Genomic DNA, 21570 nt, shown 5'->3' with positions numbered 1-21570 from the left:
GGGCTAGATGGCCTACTCCTGTTCCTAATTCTTATGTTCTTATGTAGGACTCCAAAGATGATGACCCTGCGTGGGACCTCCCTTTTTATACCTGTGTGATTAGGTAAGCAGTGTCTCTCACAAGTTCACTCCTTGTGGTCAAGGTGTGCATCTAGGTTGAGTGTATACAGTGATGTTACATTGTGGTTACATACATGACAATGTTGGCCTTCATAGCTAGGGGATTTGAGTATCGGAGCAGGGAGGTCTTACTGCAGTTGTACAGGGCCTTCTCACCTGGAATATGGTGTTCAGTTTTGGTCTCCTAATCTGAGGAAGGATATTCTTGCTATTGAGGGAGTGCAGCGAAGGTTCACCAGACTGATTCCAGGGATGGCTGGACTGTCATATGAGGAGAGACTGGATCAACTGGGCCTTTATTCACTGGAGTTTAGAAGGATGAGAGGGGATCTCATAGAAACGTATAAGATTCTGACGGGACTGGACAGGTTAGATGCGGGAAGAATGTTCCCGATGTTGGGGAAGTCCATAACCAGGGGACATAGTCTTAGGATAAGGGGTAGGCCATTTAGGACTCAGGTGAGGAGAAACTTCTTCACTCAGAGAGTTGTTAACCTATAGAATTCCCTGCCGCAGTGTGTTGTTGATGCCAGTTCATTGAATATATTCAAGAGGGAGTTAGATATGGCCCTTACGGCTAAGGGGATCGAGGGTTATGGAGAGAAAGCAGGAAAGGGGTACTGAGGGAATGATCAACCATGATTTTATTGAATGGCGGTGCAGGCTCGAAGGGCCGAATGGCCTACTCCTGCACCTATTTTCTATGTTTCTGTGTTTCTATGGCAGAAGCGGAGACAGGCAATGTTACAGAGGTGGATATAGACGGTTTTAGTTATGCTGTGGATGTGTGTCCGGAAGCTCATTTCAGGTTCAAATATGACACCTAGGTTACAAACAGTCTGGTTCAGCCTCAGACAGAAGCTGGGAAGAGGGATGGAATCGGTGGCTAGGGAACGCCGTTCGTGGTGGGGAACAAAGACAGTGGCTGGAACAGATATTGTACGGGACAACATGGTACTGATACTGTATGGGAAAACATGGAACAGATAACTGTATGGGACAACATGGAACAGATACTGTACAAGACAACATGGAACAGATACTGTACAAGACAACATGGAACAGATACTGTACAGGACAACATGGAACAGATATTGTACGGGACAACATGGAACAGATACTGTACAGGACAACATGGAACAGATACTGTACAAGACAACATGGAACAGATACTGTATGGGATTACAACAACAACAACCACAACTTTTATTTAGATATCATCTTTAAAGAAGTAAAATGTCCCACGGCGCTTCACAGGAGTGTTATAAGACGAAACAAATAAATTTGGGCCTCATAAGACGACGATATGGCAGATGAACCTAGCTTGGTCAAAGATGTAGGTTTTAAAGAGCGTCTTCAAAGAAGAAAAAGAGGTAGAGAGGCGGTGAGGTATACGGAGGGAGTTCCAGAGTTTGAGGCCGAGACAGCTGAAGGCACAGCCATCAATGGTTGAGCAGTTCTAATCAATGATTCCCAAGAGGGGAGAATTTGAGGAACGCAGACATTTTGGAGGGTTGTGAGGCTGAAGGAGACTACAGAGATAGGGAGGGGCAAGGCCTCACAGGGATTTGTAAAGAAGGATAAGAATTTTGAAATTGAGGCATTGCTTAACCGTTACTCATGAAGGTCAGTGAGCACAAGGATTTTGGTTAAGCGGGACTTGGTGTGAGTTAATACATGGGCAGTCAAGTTTTGGATTGCCTCTAGTTTACGCAGGGTAGAATGCGAGAGGCGAGCCAGGAGTAGCCAAGTCTAGAGGTAACAAATACATGGATGAGGATTTCAGCTGCAGATGAGCTGAGGCAGGGGCGGAGACAGACAATGTTATGGAGGTGGATATAGGCAGTTTTAGTTATGCTGCGGATATGTGTCCGGAAAATCATTTCATGGTCAAATATGACGCCGAGGTTGCGAACAGTCTGGTTCAGCTTCAGACATAAGTTAGGGAGAGCGATGGAGTCAGTGGCCAGGGAAAGCAGTTTTTGGCGGGGACCAAAGACAATGGCTGTAATCGATACTGTATGGGACACATTGGAAAAGATGCTCTATGGGACAACATGGAACAGATATTTTACAGAAAATGGAACAGATACTGTAAAAGACAACATAGAGCAGATATTATATGAAACAACATGGAACAAATACTATACGGGACAACATGGAACAGAAAACGTACGAGACAACATGGAACAGATACTGTGGGAGACAACATGGAACAGATAGTTTACATGACAACATGGAACAGATATGGGGCTAGAACCTTCAATTTTGTGATTATCGCCCAAAAATGGGTGATATTTCTGGCGTGCGCGGTAAAAAAGGGTTTTCAGATCGCCGACTTCTCACCCATTCTCAGCCACCTAGTCTCCACTTTTGAAAATGGGCGTTACCGCGAGTGATATAAAATGGGCGGTAGCATTACATTTTTTTGACCTCTTCTGCCGTAAAGTGTGGCCGTCCTTTGCAACGTCATGGCAACGCTCGATTCCCACGATTCTGGGAGTCAAGGGTCACCATGACATGCGCAGAAGAGGAGACAGAGAGGGAGCCCAGAGGGACTGAAGGTGTGGCTGGGTGAGGTATGGCTGCTTTGGGAAGAAGAAGCAAGACTTTAGACTTCACAGCAAGTAGGCAAACAAAAAGTAGCTGACCGAATTTGGCCTATAATGGTGAGAGAGGAGGAGGCATCACAGCACGCTGTGGAGACTGATGCTGGAGAGAGCAGTGAGCTGAGAGAGAAGCACATTGGAGGGGGCAAAAGAGCCAGGAGGTTCTCGGATGATCCCTCCTGCAGGAGGCCGAGTTATGCTGGGGTGAATTGACACAGGGAAGCCCACCCCAAAGGCATACCAGAAGATATGGACTGAGATAGCAGAGGTGGTCTCGTTGGCGACCAACGAGGTACGTGAGGGCAACCAATGCCGCAAATGATGGAACGACCTTGTGGGATCCGCAAGAGTAAGTATTACATTGATTTAAATGTACTTATATATTTATATAATTTGATTTGTAAGAGTCATGAGAGACTGTCAGCTGATGTGAGGTCTTTCACTTTTACGGGGAATGTTTTACTCAAAGCCTGCGGTCACGGTGTACGTCTTTAGGTAAAGAATGATAATTATCATTATAATCATGATTACATCTGTCGATTATGTATTGTATCAGTGTCTGTGACAGTACCTAGCAATGATCTCATGCCATGCCATCCTGTCACCTTTTACAGAAGAAGCTATCCACGATGAAGTCCATGCAGAGGTGAATGGGTAGGGGGCCACCAGTCCCCAGCGACATCACAGAGATGGAGGAGCGTGTGCTCGCACTCATGGAGAAGCAACCCCGGACAGCCACGGATGCATCTGCAGACCCTGACGTGATGCCACGTGAGTAAAGCTTACACCATTGCATCATGTAAAGTCAATAGATGCCACACCCACTCATATCCGAACAATCATATATGATAGATGATTTCTAAAATTGTCATAGAAATAATGCTGGCCTAATGAAAATCATTGCAATGCACAATGTGTTGATGGTCATGAAATGTGATGTCTGTGATGGTTTTGCTAGCGGTGGTGCTTTCGTCGTGCATATGCTGTGTCCAGTGCTGGAATCACCTTATCACGTCAGCAACCCCTTCTCCTCCAATAACCTCATTTGTGTTTTGCAGCTCAGCCAGCAGCATGGCCCCAGACAAGACCAGAGAGGCCAGAAGGTGGGGGCACGGGGCAGGAGTCGACGGATGATTCTAGTACATCTGCTGCTGAGGAGCTCCGATTCTCGCCCATCAATCTGCTGGGTCTGTTCTCGACGGATGAGAATGCACACTCCAGAATCCATTCCACCCAAAGGCCATCTAGTGGTCCTCCGGTCATTCCCGCCTCCACTCTGGAGGTACTGGCCCCAAGCACCTTTCCACAGTGCACCCCATTTGTCCCCAGGATGGCGTCAATCCCGCGGAGGCCTCATGGATGTGGCAGGTCTGTTCCACGAGCGCGACATGAGAGTGGAGAGATGGTACAGTTGTCCAGGAGGATTGTAGACATTGGTGACCAGCTCATCGAAGCATTGGGGGGCACATCCCGACAGCGGGCCACCATGACAGAGTACATTCCGCGGCTGGCGGAGGCCCTGGATGCGATAGCCAAAAACACTGCTGCCACAGGCCTCCTAGTGGTCCCCGAGCGCGGCACTCCACCCCTAGGTTTCGCCCCACCACTGCGAACAACAGATGACAGCAAGGAACAAGATCCTGCTTCTGCATCAGAGAATGTTGACCCCGCGGCACCCCCCGCTCCCATCCCGTGCAACGACCGCACCTGCCTTCATCCCCCCCAATGAGGCACCGCCTGAGGAGCTCCTCGACCAGGCATCGTGGAAAACATAAGAACATAAGAATTAGGAACAGGAGTAGGCCATCTGGCCCCTCGAGCCTGCTCCGCCATTCAATAAGATCACGGCAGATCTGGGCGTGGACTCAGCTCCACTTACCCGCCCGCTCCCCATAACCCTTAATTCCCTTATTGGTTAAAAATCTATCTGTGACTTGAATACATTCAATGAGCTAGCCTCAACTGTTTCCTTGGGCAGAGAATTCCACAGATTCACAACCCTCTGGGAGAAGAAATTCCTTCTCAACTCGGTTTTAAATTGGCTCCCCCGAATTTTGAGGCTGTGCCCCCTAGTTCTAGTCTCCCCGATCAGTGGAAACAACCTCTCCGCCTCTATCTTGTCTATCCCTTTCATTATTTTAAATGTTTCTATAAGATCACCCCTCATCCTTCTGAACTCCAACGAGTAAAGACCCAGTCTGCTCAATCTATCATCATAAGGTAACCCCCTCATCTCCGGAATCAGCCTAGTGAATCGTCTCTGTACCCCCTCAAAGCCAGTATATCCTTCCTCGAGTAAGGTGACCAGAACTGCATGCAGTACTCCAGGTGCGGCCTTACCAATAACCTATACAGTTGCAGCAGGACCTCCCTGCTTTTGTACTCCATCCCTCTCGCAATGAAGGCCAACATTCCATTCGCCTTCCTGATTACCTGCTGCACCTGCAAATGAACTTTTTGGGATTCATGCACCCCCCTGCACCTCAGCATGTTGTAATTTCTCCCCATTCAAATAATATTCCCTTTTACTGTTTTTTTTCCCAAGGTGGATGACCTCACACTTTCCGCCATTGTATTCCATCTGCCAAACCTTAGCCCATTCGCTTAACCTATCCAAATCTCTTTGCAGCCTCTCTGTGTCCTCTACACAACCCGCTTTCCCACTAATCTTTGTGTCATCTGCAAGTTTTGTTACACTACACTCTGTCCCCTCTTCCAGGTCATCTATGTATTTTGTAAACAGTTGTGGTCCCAGCACCGATCCCTGTGGCACACCACTAACCACCAATTTCCAACCTGAAAAGGACCCATTTATCCCGACTCTCTGCTTTCTGTTCGCCAACCAATTCTCGATCCATGCTAATACATTTCCTCTGACTCCGCGTACCTTTATCTTCTGCAGTAACCTTTTGTGTGGCACCTTATCGATTGCCTTTTGGAAATCTAAATACACCACATCCATCGGTACACCTCTATCCACCATGCTCGTTATATCCTCAAAGAATTCCAGTAAATTAGTTAAACATGATTTCCTCTTCATGAATCCATGCTGCCTCTGCTTGATTGCACTATTGCTATCCAGATGTCCCACTATTTCTTCCTTAATGATAGTTTCAAGCATTTTCCCCACTACAGATGTTAAACTAACCAGCCTATAGTTACCTGCCTTTTGTCTGCTCCCTTTTTTAAACAGAGGCGTTACATTAGCTGCTTTCCAATCCGCTGGTACCTCCCCAGAGTCCAGAGAATTTTGGTAGACTATAACGAATGCATCTGCTATAACTTCCGCCATCTCTTTTAATACCCTGGGATGCATTTCATCAGGACCAGGGGACTTGTCTACCTTGAGTCCCATTAGCCTGTCCAGCACTACCCCCCTAGTGATAGTGATTGTCTCAAGGTCCTCCCTTCCCACATTCCTGTGACCAGCAATTTTTGGCATGGTTTTTGTGTCTTCCACTGTGAAGACCGAAGCAAAATAATTGTTTAAGGTCTCAGCCATTTCCACATTTCCCATTATTAAATCCCTCTTCTCATCTTCTAAGGGACAAACATTTACTTTAGTCACTCTTTTCCGTTTTATATATCTGTAAAAGCTTGTACTATCTATTTTTATGTTTTGCGCAAGTTTACCTTCGTAATCTATCTTTCCTTTCTTTATTGCTTTTTTAGGAGCGAGGAGGTGAAGGAGTAGAGGTGGGGAGAAGAAGGGGAGGGGGGGGAAAGAAAGTGGGAGAGGAGGGAAGGAAAGTGAGGTGCACGTGTGCAGATGATGGCTGTGTTATATCTCCATCTGGGTGTATGCAATTTGTTGCAATGTATGGGGGCTAGGGACCGCGCTCCTGCTTTGCCTTTGTATTTTGTATTGCTGGATATGTTGAACATGTGATTTATGTCAATGGTGGAAAAAGTGGGGTGTGGGCGGGGTTTGGGTGTTATTGGCTGTGATACTTATGATTTCAGACTAATGTTGGTATTAAAGTTTTGTTATTGAACATAACCTTGTTGCGCATTGTCTCAGATAGCTGCACCATTACACACTGGTGATTCCTTACCATGAAAGTGTTAAGTACAACTTAACATCAATCCACGTAAACTTTAACTGGCTCCAAAGTGATGGGCACCATTGATGTCTGAGCTGCACATCACTCACATCAACACTGTTTCAAGCAAATCATTCAGATATCAGCTCCTCATGTAAGAGTGGGATTTAGCAAATGCCAGCCACACTGCTGGTGTTCGTTCAGAACAGTTCCATTTTTTACGGGCGTTGTTTTGGGTGAGTGATATTGTGGCCGATATTTGTGCGAGGTGGTGAAATTGAAGCTGGGCGATCTCATAGCTGCTAGTTTGGGTAAATATGCTCTTTATGACAATAAACAGTGGTCGGGCGTTAATATTGTATCTCGGCGTTAATTCCATGGAGAAAGTAATGCTGGGCGATATTATGGGCATTGATTTCACCCATTCTGTTGATTCCGCCCCCAAAAAAGTGGGCGGTCGGTAATATTTGTTCCTGGCGTTAAGCACATGGGGAAAGTAACGCTCGGCGCTAAGTTTCCGAAAAATGCCTGTCAATTTCCATTTTGTGCCAAAATGGGCGATATATGCGCGTTACACGTCATTTCAGTGGTAAAATGGGCGTTAAGTGGGCGTTAAGCATGCAAACAAAATGGAGGTTCTAGCCCAGGGTATGGCACAACATGGAACAGATACTGTATGGGACAACATGGGACAGATACCGTACGAGACAACATGGAAAATATAATGTATGCACAACATGTGACAGATACTCTGCACAACATGGAACAGATATTGCACATGACAACATGGAACAAATACTGTACAGGACAACATGGAACAGATACTCTATGGGACAGATAGCGTACGGGACAACATGGAAAATATAATGTATGCACAACATGGAACAGATACTGTACGGGACAACATGGAAAAGTTACTGTATGGGACAAAATGGAACATATACTGTACAGGACAACATGGAAGAGGTATTGTACGGGACAACATGGAACTGATACATGGATATCTTGCAGTTCAGGCCATCAATGCTTGAGTATTGAAAACGCTATTTTTTAAAGTTGAAAATGTGTTACTTTTCATTAAAATAGTTCAGCTGAAAAGATAGAGGCACTGATAGCAACAGAAATCCAAATTTCATTGAAACTCAAAGCTCATTGCACAACACTGTCCCATCCATTATTAGAATAAGGGTCTGCACTCATGATCCTCCGCACAGCAGGTTTCGAAACCACAGCCTCATTACAAGAGATGTGTGGAGACAAGGCATTTGTTTTCATGCACCTTGACGTGACTGGTTCAACTGTGATGTTGGTACCCTGTATATGTGAGCGGAGGCCAGAGAGACAGATATTGGTAGTGAGGGATAGAAAGCACAGCTGGAGATGGTACATGACCATACCCACCGAGTGAGAGAATGATGTGAAGCACAAAGACTGCGTACTGTATGTGGGGAAAGAGGAGAGGAAGTCAAATACATTTAAAGCAATCAGAGAAGAAAGGGAAATTGTGATCTTTATGGTATATCCAGGCTTCTGACACTACATACATTGCCACCCACTGCAAGCAAGAGCTCTGTTTTGATGGGTTACATGTAGTAACTAAATTACTAATCGTTCTTCAGTGACACTGAAAAGAACTATAGTAAAGTTTGTCATCCGAGAATTTCAACGGCTTGCACGATGAATTGAGGTTTCAAACAGTTATGTCAATAGAAAACGTGCCAATAACTGAGTGAACCAATTTTAATTCTTTCCTATTTTCTTTCTGGCTTCTTCACAAACCCACAGATTGGAAGCAGTACACATCTCCACTCATTTTATCAAAAGAGCTATTGTGAGACTGGAGCTACACATTAATAAACAGACCAGGGAAACATTTTTACATCCAATGAACGCCGGCAATACTTTGTGCATCAGTGATAAATGTGAATTTATACAAAGTCATTCAAATTAGCATACACACCTTGGCAGAGTGTGTTACTCCCGACTATAAATGAGTCCACAGGCATCCAAGAATGCAGAACAGTATGGCACCAATTTTGACAGAATTTGGGAGCCTTGATGTCTTTGGGGCCGAAATTGATGGCCTTACCACCCACTGCCGCCGACTACCACCCACTGCCGCCGACATTCTTCTGGTCGAACCGCCCAGTGCCACTTTCATCATGGCCGAGAGCGGGCGGGAGGGAAGTGCCCGCCGACATCAGCGGATGCCTGATGTGCATAAGTACACTCCCGCCCGCCGAGATGCCAGGTTGGTGCGGGCGGGAGTCGGCGGCAGGACCGCAGTGGACCGCAGAGTGCAGGCAGCTCTGTCCTCAATGGTAGGTGTGAAGATGCTGTAAAATAGGTTAGTGAAGTTTATTTCAATTATTTCTTTACAGGTACTTGTTATATGTAAACTTGTATTTACTCTGTACAGCCACCAGAGGGCTCATCCCCTGGAGTCCCAAGGAATCCCATAATCCCTTGGGAGCACAGGTATTTAAGGAGGCCTCACAGGTTGGAGAGGCACTCTGGAGACCTGCAATAAAAGACTCAGGTCATACTTTACTTTGAGCTCAGTGTTCAGTCTGACTCTTTCTCCATACATAACAACTGGCGATGAGATACAGATAGCGAATCCAAAGATGCAGAGAACAGTGGGCATCCTGGAGAAATTCTCGGAGGGAGATGATTGGGAAACTTTTGTGGAGCGACTCGACCAATACTTCGTGGCTAATGAGCTAGATGGAGAAGAGAACGCTGTCAAACGAAGGGCGATCCTCCTCACCATCTGTGGGGCACCAACGTATGGTCTCATGAAGAATCTGCTCACTCCAGCGAAACCCACGGAGAAATCGTACGACGATTTGTGTACACTGGTCCGAGAGCATTTGAACCAGAAGGAAAGTGTTCTGATGGCGAGGTACCGGTTCTACACTTATAAAAGGTCTGAAGGCCAGGAAGTGGCGAGTTATGTCGCCGAGCTAAGACGCCTTGCAGGACATTGTGAATTTGTAGAACATTTGGAGCACATGCTCAGAGACTTTTTCATACTTGGCATTGGTCACGAAACCATACTTCGCAAACTTTTGACTGTAGAGACCCCAACCTTGAGTAAGGCCATAGCGATAGCCCAGGCTTTCATTGCCACCAGTGACAATATGAAGCAAATCTCTCAGCACACAAGTGCTGCTACAAGTACTGTGAACAAAGTGATGTTGTTTTCAAATCGTAACGTACAGAGTAGGTCACACATACCTGCAGCTGCACGTCCGCAGATGTCTCAGAGTCCACTATCCAGGGTGATGAATGCAAGGCCATTAACATCTTATTGGCGCTGCGAGGGTGATCATCGTTTCTATTCATGCCAATTCAAAGGATACATTTGCAAGGGCTGTGGAACAATGGGACACCTCCAACGAGTGTGCAGGCGAGCTGCAAATCCTATTAAACCTGCAAACCACCATGTTGCAGAGGAGGACAGATCCACGGAGGATCACGACGAACCAGAGCCTCAGATCGAGGAGGCAGAGGTACATTGGGTAGACACATTCACCACGAATTGTTCCCCGAAAAGGCTGAATGTTGAACGAAATGGACTTCCGGTGTCAGTGGAGCTGGACACGGGCGTGAGCCAGTCCAGCATGGGCAAAAAGACTTTCGAAAGATTGTGGTACAACAAGGCCTCAAGCCCAGTCTTAACTCCAGTTCACACGAAACTAAGAACTTACACGAAAGAACTGATACCTGTAATCGGCAGTCGACCGTAAAGGTCTCCTACAATGGAGCGGTGCACAAGCTACCACTCTGGGTGGTACCGGGTGATGGTCCCATGCTGCTCGGCAGGAGCTGGCTGGGAAAGATACGCTGGAACTGGGACGATGTCCAAGTGCTATCGTCCACTGACGACACTTCGTGTGCCCAGGTCTTAAACAAATTTCCTTCGCTGTTCGAACCAGGCATCGGGAAATTCCAAGGAGCAAAAGTGCAGATCCAGCTAATTCTGGGGGCACGACCCATCCACCACAAGGCGAGAGCAGTACCGTACATGATGAGAGAAAGGGTAGAGATTGAGCTAGGCCAGTTGCAAAGAGAGGGCATCATTTCACCGATCGAGTTCAATGAGTGGGTCAGTTCTATCGTCCCAATCCTCAAGGGAGACGGCACCGTCAGAATCTGTGGCTTTTACAAAGTAACTATCAATTGTTTCTCCCTGAAGGACCAATACCCACTACCAAAGGCCGACGACCTCTTTGCAACGCTGGCGGGAGGAAAGACGTTTACGAAGCTGGATCTGACTTCAGCCTACATGACGCAGGAACTGGAGGAATCATCGAAGGCCCTCACCTTCATCAACACGCAGAAAGGTCTTTTTGTTTATAACAGATGCCCATTTGGAATCCGATGAGTGGCGGCGATATTCCAGAGAAACATGGAAAGCTTATTGAAGTCAGTCCCCCACACCGTGGTCTTCCAAGTCGACATCTTGGTCACAGGTTGGAATACAGTCGAGCATCTGCAGAACCTGGAGGAGGTTCTTAGTCGACTCAACTGCGTGGGGCTCAGGTTAAAACGCTCGAAGTGCGTTTTCCTGGCGCCTGAAGTGGAGTTCTTGGGAAGAAGGATTGCGGCGGACGGCATCAGGCCCACCAACGCGAAGACGGAGGCAATCGAGAATGCACCGAGGCCACAGAACCTGACGGAGCTGCGGTCGTTTCTGGGACTCCTGAACTACTTTGGTAACTGCTTACCAGGTTTCAGCACACTGTTAGAACCACTGCATGTCTTACTACGAAAAGGGGATGAATGGGTTGGGGCTAAAGCCAAGAAAATGCCTTTGTAAAAGCGAGAAAATTGTTATGCTCAAACAAATTGCTTGTGTTGTATGATCCATGTCAGCGTTTGGTACTAGCATGTGATGCGTCGTCATATGGTGTCGGGTGTGTATTGCAACAAGCTAATGATTTCGGGAAACTGCAACTGGTTGCTTATGCATCCAGGAGTCTGTCTAACACTGAGAGCCTACAGCATGATTGAGAAAGAGGCGTTAGTGTGTGTCTATGGGGTAAAGAAAATGCATCAATACCTGTTTGGGCTAAAATTCGAATTGGAAACTGTCCATAAGCCACTTATATCCCTGTTCTCCGAGAGTAAAGGGATAAATACCAACACATCGGCCCGCATCCAGAGATGGGCGCTCACCTTGTCCGCATGCAACTACGCCATCCGCCACGGGCCAGGCACAGAAAGCTGCGTCGATGCTCTCAGTGGGCTGCCATTGCCCCCTATAGGAATGGAAATGGCGCAGCCCACAGATCTAGCCATGGTTATGGAAGCATTTGAGAGTGAACAATCACCCGTCACTTCCCAGCAGATCAAAACCTGGACAAGCCCGGACCCTTTATTATCTCTCGTCAAAAGCTGTGTGCTTCATGGGAGCTGGTCCAGTGTCCCAGTGGAAATGCAGGATGAGATAAAGCCGTTCCAGCAGCGTAAAGATGAAATACAAGCAGACTGCCTTCTGTGGAGCAATGGAGTAGTGGTCCCCAAGAAGGGCAGAGACACCTTCAGCAATGACCTCCACAGTACCCACCCAGGCATCGTAATGATGAAAGCGATTGCCAGATCCCACGTGTGGTGGCCCGGTATCGATGTGGACTTAGAGTCCTGCGTTCACAAATGTAATACATGCTCGCAGTTAAGACCTTTCTATTATATATATGCCTCAAATTTGGTCTTTAAGAATGTCAGGCCTTTGGACTAATTGCCAAAGTTTCAGCAGTTTCATGGTTACAATTCCTATAAACTGAGTACAAGGTAAAACTACCAAAGCCCCTTTCCCCTTTAATTGTTTTCCGCCTGCAGTAGTACCCATTACATGCAAATACACATCGCTAGACATAAAAACCTTAAAATTTGGAGGAGGCTTTCAGGCCTACTGGACATTCATTTAATTTACAACCAACATTTCACGTAATCTCGGCTGGCACTTCAGTGCAGTATTGAGAGAGTCCTGCATTGTTGGAGGAGCTGTCTTTAGTGTGAGACATGAAACCGAGATCCTGTCTGCTAAGTCAGGTCGATGGGAAAGATCCCACAGTACCGTTTGAAGAAGAACAGACAGCTCTCCAGGTGGCCCGGCCAAAATTCTTCCCTCAACCTACACCACCGCAGATTGTCTGGTTGTTCACTCCTTTGCTGTTTCTGGGATCTTGTTCAATGTAAATTGGCTTCTGCTTTTGTTTAAATAACAACAATAGCTGCACTCCAAAAGTAATTCATTACCTGTAAAGTGCCTTGGGAGATCCTGATGAGAAAAGGTGCTAATATAGATGCAAGTTCTTTCTTTCTTTCTTATTGTGAATTGGCTATTTTAAACAGGATTAAGTGGAAAAATAGCACATCATGCTCACAAATACATATTATTTCATCCATCTTTTTAATTCATATAGCAATGAAACTAAGTTACCACAGCGTGTGTCTTAAACTGAGTTGGATTCATGCATCAAACCATGCATTTTAAAACTAATTTCAATGTTTTTTTAAATTTGTTGTACAAAATTGTTTTGTTTATATTCATTTTTAAACCTACAATATAACTAAAGAGAGAGAAACTCCACACTGCCCTAACATGGTGTCCTACAGTGTGGTGGGAGAGAGGTGTGATCCCTCATTCCGCTGACTTTCCAATCTCCGATGTACTATGAGGAAACGGCTCAGCGAGGAATGGGCATCTTTCCATACAGGGAGGTTGGGGCAACAAAAATCAGAAGTTTCTATCTCCAGGCCACTGCGGCCTGCTTCCTAGTAAGGGAGACAAGAATCAGATTCATACACTGATTTAAAAATACCACATTAATTTCAAAATGAATATTGGTAAATCAGCAACAGCTTGCATTTATGGGGTCCTTTTAACGGAGTAAAATATCCCAAAACACTTCACAGGAATGTTAAATTTTAACACTGAATCAACATGATTTGATTTTAAATTGAAGAATGCAGTGAAAGAGAGAAAAGAATTTGGATTTATATCGCACCTTTCATGACCTCAGGACATCCGAAAGTGCTTTACAGCCAATCAAGTACTTTTGAAGTGTAGTCACTGTAGGAAACCTGGCAACCAATTTGTGCACAGCAAGCTCCCACAAACAGCAATGTGATAATCACCAGATAATCTGTTTTTAGGTGTTGGGAGGCTGGGAGAACTCCTTTGCTCTTCTTCGAATATGCTTGCGGGATCTTTTACATACACCTGGGAGAGCAGATGGTTTAAAGTCTCATCCCAAACACGGCATCTCCGACACTGCAGCCAAAGACAACGGTCCGACAACTTTCAGAGACAAGAGTGCCACGACTGAGCTAAGGCTGACAGCGCTGTCTGCATCACTTGCTCAGTTTGCATTTAATATCACACCATACTTTCAATGTACCTTCTTACAAGCTGCACAGTTCCCTGCAAATCAATCCGATCATTTCATCTGTTCTGGAGTTACTAGCGCTTTCAGTTCTAGTTATTCAGTCTATAATGATTAACAGAAAACCTTTGCCAATTATTCTCATAATAATCACTCAATGCCTGTACCAGGAAACCCCAATTGTTCCAGCACAGCATTTGCGGTGGTCCAATTGATTGTGGTGATTGATAGCTTTAGATTGAAAGCATCCTGTTCAAATAACATGAATATTAGTGGTTACAGTTGATATTATAAACATAATAATAAATGGTGGCTTTCATGAAGATTAATCCATATAATTTGATTTGAAAGGTTGAAGCTCTTTTTTCACAAATTGGTATATAATTTCAAAATGGATACATCTGGAATTAATTTCCAAATGTAGTAATAGCTACATTGCTATTTGAACAATTGATTGATTAACAGGAGACAAATTTATGTGTAAATCTCCAAGTGAATGAAATTCTCCATAACAAACTGTAACACTGGAAAAGCACCATGTGACAGAGTCTCACTTGGAAATTGTAAAAATGATGAAAAAACGGTTTTGATGGCACAAATTTCACTGGAAGAAAAAAATTCAGTTACAGGTAGAAACTAAATTTGTGTTACACTTAATGATAGGAGTTGCTATTTAAACTGCGGACAAGCTGCATGTGAATCAGCCCAGTGCTGCCTCTTCTACAGATATTGTTCCTATTACTAGATTTTACCCCAGCTCAACTCTCCCAAAGCTCCCTGTATGATTTCGCCCCCCGCGCCCCCCCCGCCCCCAGCCAGTCCAGATTCTGCTTTTCTCGCAGCATTGAAACAGCGCTTGTTACAGTCATAAACTAACCACTTCACTTGAACCCTTGACTGCCTCAGTGCCGTCAGACAGCCTATCCAACATCAAGACATGGATGATAACAATTTCCTCCATTTCAAAATTGCAAATAATGAAGCCAGGCCCCCACCATGAACTCCACTCCCTTGCCACTGACTCAGTGGGAGGTAAACTCAACCTAACTCTCCAGGCAGGAAACCCATGGGATGGGATGGAATGTTGGTTTTTCATCGCATCTGATATTACTCTTCAGTGGCCAATGGAGAGAAAAATTGGGCAGGATGTAAACTCAGCATTGTGCCCGATCCTGTCAGTCTCCCGAGAGGAGGGTTTGGTTAAAATTGTCCTCAATATGTGTCCTTGGCTTGAGGCGGAGTGGGGGGGGGGGGGGGGGATGGGGGCATCAGTGAAGAGAGAGGAAGAGAGAAAGATTAACCCTATAGTCCTAGGTGAAGATTATTTTAATACAAGAATTTCAATGGCCCAGTGATCTATTTATTAAGAACTGAACCCTGTCCCATTGGGAAAAATGTGGTTCATATATGTGAGGATTCAGTAGATTTTTGCATCAATGCCCATTAACGTTTCCTGACTGACCTCTGATTCTCAACAATATGAACATGACAGCTAATCTGGGCTAATAAATGAAGGCTGAGAAATTCGGTAGCATCCAATTTTTACCCGCAAAGTCCTAATATCCTGCCTGGAGAGTCATGCTCGAATGCAGAGGTCAGAGGAACATCAGATTTTGGGCCTCAGACCTCATTATCATGTAGATGGTGCTGCAGTAGGAGCCCGCGCAGGGGTTGAAGCTCAAATTTCCAGGTAAGTGATTGGGTTGCATAGCGTGGGTCAGGAGGAGGAATGGGTGTGTCTTGCAGTCCGTGAGCGAAGGGCTGTCGGAGGTCAGGTAAGAAGATTGGAGGGGCCTGCTCTATTGTTGGGGAGTCGGTAGAGATGTCGGGGAGGGATCAGAGGGCAGTCGGTGCCAGAGCAAGATCGGGGGGGCTAGCAGTATTGTTCAAGGGTTGGCATTGCTGTCGGGGGGCATGGTGGGTAGGAAGTCGAGCCCGGAGTCAGAAGAAGATCAGGGGGCCTGAAGGTCGGAGTCGGGAGTGAGGATGGAGATCTCGGGACAGGGAGCGTCGGTAATAATGGTGAGTAGTTACCTTTTTTACATTCAGTGCTGTTTAGCGTTGTTTTTCCCAGGGGTAAACACCACTGGTGCTGGCTGCCTCAGACACAAACCAAATTTGCAAGAGGAGGCAGAGGCAGGCGTTAGACCCCTTATTTGAATTTGCTAATGGCCTAACGCCTGCTTCAGACATAGGTAAATGACGCCTCTTGTTTGACCCTTGCCAAAATGGCTCCCTCCGTGCCCTGCATTAGAAATGGGCGAAAGAGAGATGGCCACCATTTTGTTGCCGAAACCGGCGGAAACTGGCCTTAACTGCCGGCGCTAAGCAGGGGAATTTCTCCCCCCTAAGAAGTCCAATACTCCTTGTTTGATGGTCGTTGCAAGTTTTCTCAAAAGACGAAACCAATTTTCAATAAATATTTACAACAAGCCATTAATTTTTCCATCACCTTTCCCTGTGCAGTGAGTTGCTTTCATACATCAACTTATCCTTTGTACTTCAATGTATCATGTACATGTAAAGTCTCCAGGTAAATATAGATTTCTGAAATCAAGGATTAATATTGCAGGTACTTCAGACTTGAATACAGGAAGAATAAATATTTGGCACCCGATATTTCACGGGTGGTGCTGGTTCCCATCTAACACTGACCCTGGCCAGAATTTGCGGGGTCAATGGGTTGCTTTGACAATTGCCTCTCCCATATACCTGGAAAATGGGCCAGTCAGCTGCTTTGGGAATTTCCCAGGTCCTCAACTCCAGTCATAGTTCTGATCCACATTTTGGAACATTTCTGCACAAGGATCTGGCAAAACAGTCTTTTGGTCCAACCTAGATGGATTTGAGTGCTCAGCAAGAGTCTGGTGGGGAAATTAATTGAACGAGCTTGCAAATCTGATTCTACATATATGGAAATAATATTACCAGCATACATGTACATGATTAAACAGCTGTAAAAACAATCGGTAATGTACAATCTATATAGAAGAACAGCTAATCCTTGTAAGCATGAGAAGATAATTGAGAAAAAATAGCTTTGGACCGAAAAGGTTGCAACTCGATAATTCATTGTTAATGCATGATGAGAACAATGCACACTAGTCTGGGGATGGATACTAATTCTGAAGCTTCCCATTTCGAGGATTCCAGTGAGTAAAGTGCATGTGAAACCTGCATCTGGATGCATAGCGAGCACCAGAGTTATCGGTGCTGTCGATGATCATCTGGTTATGCCTGCCATGCAGACAGCAAAAAAAAAAGTTATATTTTACCACAAAACTTTTCTTTTTCTATATTAATATCTCCTTGAAACGAGCGTTACAAATGATGTGCTTTCTCTTCATTTTTGTTGGATCTTAAGGAATCACAATTCATCTATATATCTATGTCTTAAAAAATGTAATAAGATTTTCCCGGTTTAAACAACAACACTAAAGGTTCAGTACAGAGCTGTTACAAAGGACTTAAAGAAAATTTACCTTTAGGATGAAGACCACTTTCCTCAACATGAACGTCGAGAATATATATTTTTTCGTTCTGTGTATCTTCACCAATCTATCTTTGGTCTGAAGTTTCTTCGAATTCCGTACTTTCTCTGTCATAAACTAAGCTGATGTAAGATGCCTGCAAAAAAAACCTGACATTCTGGGCATTCTTGGGAGCCAGCCAGGGATCCCAGAATTCCACAAGTAACACAGGCTGTTTCAATTAGAGGTGCTGATTATAACCAATCACGGCAGTTTAAACCCATTCTCCCTGGCCTGAGGGACTCTGCCTATTTCTGACAACAAGCACTGAATAAAAAGCGCTGTCAGTCCACAGGCCACGCAGGAGGTCTTTTTTCTGTTATACAATTATAACTTGTCCTGAACTAAAGGCCCCGAAAGCAAAAAGGGATGGGAAATGAAGCTGCGATGTCAGCGTTATAATCCCAAATTTTGATTGGGTAGATTTTGAAATGAACCATAACATTTTGGACCTCCCCCTCTCTCAGAATACGTCTGCTGAAAGCAAGTACAATGTGTTTTAAATTAGCCAAACTATACTTAAGCACTCATGAGATCTACTGTACTCGTATTTTGGAAACAAAACTCATTTGTCCATTGCTACACTGCAATGCATGCTGTTTGAACAAAATCTGTGAAAGATTTTTTTCCCTCCTCTGTAAAGTAGACAGCCATAATATTAAATAATCAAAACTTATTTCACTTACAAAATGTGATTTTTTTAAAAGCACTAAACAATTCTAAGCTTCTGAGAGAACACATTGCAACAGAAACCATCGGGGTGATTTTAACTCTACTGACCTGGTGGGAATCGGGTGGGAAGACAGGCAGGCAGTTCAAATCATCCAGGATACTTACCCGCCAACACCCCGATCTGTTCCCGTTGTGTATGGAGGAAGAGTCAGACTGAACACTGAGTTCAAAGTAAAGTGTGACCTTAGTCTTTTATTGCAGATCTCCAGAGTGCCTCTCCAACCTGTGAAGCCTCCTTAAATACCTGTGCTCCCACGGGATTATGGGATCCTTTGGGACTCCAGGGAATGAGCCCTCTGGTGGTTGTACAGAGTAATTACAAGTTTACATATATAACAACATTCCCCCGCAAAGTCAATAGTGTAACTATTTACAATGTGAGTCGATCTGGGGCCCTTCATGCCCTGGTTTATCGTCTCGGTGTGAAAGCTGGTGTTGTTGAATCATTTGTTGGGCCCTCGCTGGGCTGCTATGCAGCTGGCCTTGCTGGGCTGCCTGGTGTGTTGGGCCCTGCTGGGCTGCTGTGGATGATGGGTTCTGCTTCGTGGTCAACTGTGGTGCCGGTTGCCACTGGTGTGTATGTTGAGGGATCAAAAAAGGTAGGGTCCAAGGTAGGTTACTCAGGATAGTCTGTGAATCTGAGTTTGATTTGGTCCAAGTGTTTCCGGTGAATAAGTCCATTTGAAAGTTTGACCCGAAACACCCTGCTCCCCTCTTTGGCCATGACAGTGCCGGGAAGCCACTTGGGACCTTGTACATCATTTAATAAAATACAGGATCATTGATTTCAATCTCGCGTGACACATTTGCGTATCATGGGATGCACTTTGTTGAAGCTGCCTGCTCTCTACCTGTTCATGTAGATCAGGGTGAACTAACGAGAGCCTTGTCTTAAGTGCTCTTTTCATGAGCAGTTCAGCAGGTGGGATCCCAGTGAGTGAGTGGGGTCTCGTGCGGTAGCTAAGCAGGACTCGGGATAGGCGAGTCTGCAGTGAGCCTTCAGTTACCCCCTCTTCAAGCCTTGCTTGATGGTTTGCACTGCTCTCTCTGCCTGACCATTGGACGCTGGTTTAAACGGGGCAGATGTGACATGTTTGATCCCGTTACGAGTCATGAATTCTTTGAACTCAGCACTGGTAAAACATGGCCTGTTGTCACTCACCAGGACATCGGGTAGGCCGTGTGTGGCAAACATGGCCCGCAGGCTTTCAGTAGTGGCAGTGGACGTGCTAGTGGACGTGAATTATCTCACATTCAATCCACTTGGAGTACGCGTCTACAAACACAAGGAACATCTTACCCAAGAACGGGCCGACATAGTCGACGTGTACCCAAGAACACGGGTTGGAGGGCCAAGACCATAAATTTAGCGGCGCCTCCCTGGGTACATTGCTTAACTGCGAGCATGTATTACATCTGTTAACGCAGGACTCTAAGTCTGCATCGATACCGGGCCACCACACGTGGGATCTGGCTATCGCTTTCATCATTACGATGCCTGGGTGAGTTCTGTGGAGGTCATTGATGAAGGTGTCTCTGCCCTTTTTGGGGACCACTACTCGATTGCCCCACAGAAGGTAGTCTGCCTGTATAGACATTTCATCGTTGCGCTGCTGGAACGGCTTTATCTCTTCCTGCATTTACACTGGGACACTGGACCAGCTCCCGTGAAGCACACAGCTTTTGACTAGAGATAATAAGGGGTCCTGGCTTGTCCAGGTTTTGATCTGCCGGGCAGTGACGGGTTATTGCTCATTCTAAAATGCTTCCATAACCATGGCTAGATCTGCGGGCTGCGCCATTTCCACCTCCGTGGTGGCAATGGCAGCCTACTGAGAGCATCGGTGCAGTTCTCTGTGCCTGGCTTGTGGTGGATGGCATAGTTGTATGCAGACAATGTGAACGCCCATCTCTGGATGCGGGCCGATGTGTTGGTATTTATCCCTTTACTCTCGGAGAACAGGGTTATAAGTGGCTTATGGTCAGTTTCCAAATCGAATTTTAGTCCAAACAGATATTGATGCATTTACTTTACCCCGTGGACAACCGCTAACGTTTCTTTTTCAATCATGCTGTAGGCTTTCTCAGCCTGAGCCAGACTCCCGAATGCCTAAGCAACCAGTTGCAGTTTCCCAAAATCATTAGCTTGTTGCAATACAGACCCAACGCCATATGACGACGCATCGCATGCTAGTACCAAACGCGTACATGGATCATACAACACAAGCAATTTGTTTGAGCATAACAATTTTATCGCTTTTACAAAGGCATTTTCTTGGCTTTTGCCCCAAACCCATTCATCCCCTTTTTGTAATAAGACATGCAGTGGTTCTAGCAGGGTGCTGAGACCCGGTAAGAAGTTACCAAAGTAGTTCAGGAGTTCCAGAAACGACTGCAGCTCCGTCACGTTCTGTGGCCTCAGTGCGTTCTCGATTGTCTCCGTCTTTACGTTGGTGGGCCTGATGCTGTCCACCGCGATCATCCTTCCCAGGAACTCCATGCCAGGAAAACGCACTTCGAGCGTTTTAACCTGAGCCCCACGCGGTTGAGTCGACTAAGAACCTCCTCCAGGTTCTGCAGGTGCTCGACTGTGTTCCGACCTGTGACCAAGATATCGTCCTGGAAGACCACAGTGTGCGGGACCGACTTCAGTAAGCTTTCCGTGTTTCTCTGGAATATTGCCACCACTGATCGGATTCCAAACGGGCATCTGTTATAAACAAAAAGACCTTTGTGCGAATTGATGCAGGTGAGGGCCTTCGATGATTCCTCCAGTTCCTGCGTCATGTAGGCTGAAGTCAGATCCAGCTTCGTGAATGTCTTTCCTCCTGCCAGCGTTGCAAAGAGGTTGTCGGCCTTTGGTAGTAGGTATTGGTCCTGCAGGGAGAAACGATTGATAGTTACTTTGTAATCGCCACAGATCCTGACGGTGCCTTCTCCCTTGCAGACTGGGACGATAGGACTGGCCCACTCGTTGAAATGATGCCCTCCCTTTGCAGCCAGTCTAGCTCGATCTCTACCCTTTTTCTCATCATGTATGGTACTGCTCTCGCCTTGTGATAGATAGGTCGCGCCCCCGGAATTAGGTGGATCTGCACTTTTGCTCTTTGGAATGTCCCGATGCCTGGTTCGAACAGCG

The 21570-nt window shown here is 45.8% G+C and overlaps 1 protein-coding gene across 2 annotated transcripts in view; it reads right to left on the bottom strand.

The window, feature by feature from the left end:
* The window catches only part of ddr2a (discoidin domain receptor tyrosine kinase 2a), a 235491-nt gene extending 217684 nt beyond the window's left edge, over nt 1-17807 (bottom strand). For both annotated transcript variants that reach the window (XM_070887349.1, XM_070887350.1), the window contains exon 1: nt 17652-17807. The gene's annotated coding sequence lies outside the window, so the exon portion shown is untranslated. The remainder of the gene's footprint in view (nt 1-17651) is intronic.
* Nucleotides 17808-21570: the final 3763 nt, after the last annotated feature.

This window comes from Pristiophorus japonicus, chromosome 8, assembly GCF_044704955.1.
Source record: "Pristiophorus japonicus isolate sPriJap1 chromosome 8, sPriJap1.hap1, whole genome shotgun sequence".
Taxonomy (NCBI): Eukaryota; Metazoa; Chordata; class Chondrichthyes; family Pristiophoridae; genus Pristiophorus; species Pristiophorus japonicus.
This window is presented reverse-complemented; position numbering and strand designations above follow the sequence as displayed.